This window comes from Nelusetta ayraudi, unplaced genomic scaffold, assembly GCF_046127955.1.
Source record: "Nelusetta ayraudi isolate G7.1 ecotype Tasmania unplaced genomic scaffold, CSIRO-AGI_Nayr_v1 ptg000011l, whole genome shotgun sequence".
In the NCBI taxonomy this organism is placed as follows: domain Eukaryota; kingdom Metazoa; phylum Chordata; class Actinopteri; order Tetraodontiformes; family Monacanthidae; genus Nelusetta; species Nelusetta ayraudi.
This window is the reverse complement of record NW_027466061.1, coordinates 28,720,468-28,723,363: the sequence shown is the minus strand read 5'-3', so window position 1 is coordinate 28,723,363 and position 2,896 is coordinate 28,720,468.

Sequence of the window (2,896 nt, the reverse complement as noted above, 5' to 3'; positions counted from 1 at the left end):
ACTGATGGAATTTACTGCATCTAGACACGGGTGGTGTTCGGGGGAGGGTTGGGGTGTCAATGGCACAGAGGTCAGGGGTGTTGAGGGATTAATCCTGTGACCACGCGTCTGCTCGGGTGAATCCTGCCTCCAAACACAGTGATTATCTTGTATAAAAGATATTACTTGATATCATTTGGTCTGAGCTGCGAACGTTTGCGCGCCTGTCCAAGTCGACTCACTTGTTTGCAGTGCAAATTAAACAAAAATAAATATGGTGTTTCTTATATTTATTAAATATATTGAAACTTTACAGATAAGTATGGTTATATAAGTTAATGCTAGTGTTTCACATTCAATATTTATAGCTTATCCACAGATCAGTTTCACCCCTTTCATTTGGTAAATGTGTTTTTTTTTTTATATACTTTCTCACACTTGCAGTCGAAGGATTAATATTTGAATATTGTAGCTTAGCTTAGCTCCTTTTTTAAAATAGGGTTATGATACAGCAGTATGTCCGAATTTGTTGCCCGGAGGGGCTGTTTGTTCTGCTGCCTTATTCCTCTTTCCTTCCCGGAAATTATTTACATGGGATGCTGCAGTTACACCTGCCTTATCCCTGAATCAATGCTTGAATCAACGTGTGTGCGAATACACGGTTTGGCAACAGAACCGCAGATGTAGGCAGCAAGAGCTCAACTTTCTGAAGCATCTTTTTAAATTTATGACTCATTCCAATCTAAAGGGTTCCAATATTGTACATTTCTCCCTGTTCACACCTTCACAGATCCAGTCGGTGCCATTCAAGAGGTGAACATAGTGACCCGTGTGAGATAAATCCGCTACAATTCCCCCCCAAATGGTTTAAAATTCTGCAAATCTGAAGGGAATTTAATTGTTGAGTAAAGGTTTTTTCCACCGCTGTCACGTGTGCACGCTCAGTATAAACCTGCCATGCAGCTGGTCAGCGCAGCCTCAGGCCCTCTCTGTGCAACAGCCTTTCAAGCTTTAAACAGTCGGAATCCAGGGAGATTTTCAAAGGTCACGTCGGCACTTATCTCTCGGCGGTAACACGACTCGTAGGATAATGATAGGTAGGTCATGTGAGCAAACTGTTTCATAATGGGGGTCTAATATGGCAATGCTTAGGGGCTGTGTCATGTGTGACTTGATTAATGCACGGCAGGGTGATTTCTCATTTCGATTAGTACGGTTTGAACCTAAACCCATTAATGGAATCAGAATTTCGAGGGGGTTTTTTTGTACGTGTGTGTGTATGGGTGTGTGTGTGTGTGTATATATATATATATATATATATATATATATATATATATGTATATATATATATATATATATATATTATATAATCTATATTATATTATGTATTATTTATACAGTTAATAACAACTTTGATTGAGGTCAAGGAAGCTTAGCTTAGCTTAGCATCTGAGCATCCAGCGTCACTGATGAAGAAATTATCTCTTGCTTTTTCCTTTTCCAGACACTTTTGAAGGTCTATCAGAGGAGGCAGCACTGAGCCTCTCTCAGACAGAGTGAGAAGTCAATCTCATCCACCTCTTGTCATGCTGGACTGACTGACTGACTGACTGACTGGCTGGCTTCTTCAGGAGTCCATCATTAGTATGAGGGATCTGCATCCATCTATTGCTGGGTTTCATCTGGAAGAAAGTATGTTGCTTTGACTCTAGTTCGCGGACTGACGTGGTCCGACTGGTGGTAACTGAACACCATCCCAGGAATGTGTCAGCATCTGGGGCAAAAAAAATAAAAAAGCAGACTGCACATGGAGCATTTGTTCAGGTGCACCGCCGCTAATCTTCCGTAATCCTGTGTTAAGTGCTTTTCTCTGTAGACAAAATGTGGCTGGATAATGACTAGGTCACTGACATGATGGGAGGGGAGCAGGACGCCGTGTTCTTGGGACGGTTCAGGAAGAAGCAGCAGGCCATTAGAAGCCCGCGTGACACTCGGTGGGGCTTGGGTGCGTCATCTCGACCTGCACTCACAATCAAGGCGGCAATCGTAAAAACCCTCCCTCACTTCGCTTGACCCTTGAGGGCCCGTCTGGCCGAGATCCCGTCCGGTGCAGTTGGCACAGAGCCAGGCTGATTTAACTCAAGGTAAATCCAATACATCGTTTGGGAGCTGCTTTTAAAGTCGGAGCGTGTGTGGGCAAAAAAGATGAGGCTTGTTTGAAAAAACCAATAAAACAAAAACTGGAGGCGACTTCCTCTTGAGCTTCAGGCACCGACTTCTTCGTTACGTCTAGCTAAACACATCCTAAAGGTTTGCCTCAACGGCTGTTGCGGCTTTACAGAAACAAATTCTAGAGCGAAGGCTCTTTGACTAGCACACCAACGTTCAGCTAACACACACAAGCTTAATGTTCAGGTTTTTTAGCAGAGCTTAATGGGAATAGTGCTGCATTTCCTGACCAGGTTACATCATCCATGTATGACGATGCGTCTGGAACTGAGCGGTGCCTTCTGACTTCCTGTTGCTGCCCCATGGCGACGCCCACAGCTCAGCCAGGGCGTCTGTCAGGTTACTTTCTGTCTAAACGTGTCACGCTGACCTCCAGGTTTCCCTCCGGCTGATCGCACGGCCGCCATGGTAGGGGTTTGCGGTTCTGCACCTACGACGTTAAGGGGTGGGGACTCATGTTGGACTGACCAGCTCTGTTTGGAGGCGCGAGGACGGACGCGAGCGCCGCCCTTCTGAAACTGATATTCAATAATCACTTAACGACTGGCAGAGCCACAACTACCTACTATCAAAGAAAGACGTGTTGTTGAAGGCAGAGGTGGGTTGTGGGTTGGGGGGGGTTGGGTTAGAGGTGTAGAGGGGGCAGGGCTGAGTGAATGGAGGAGATGGTTTGGTCGGGGAGGCCTCT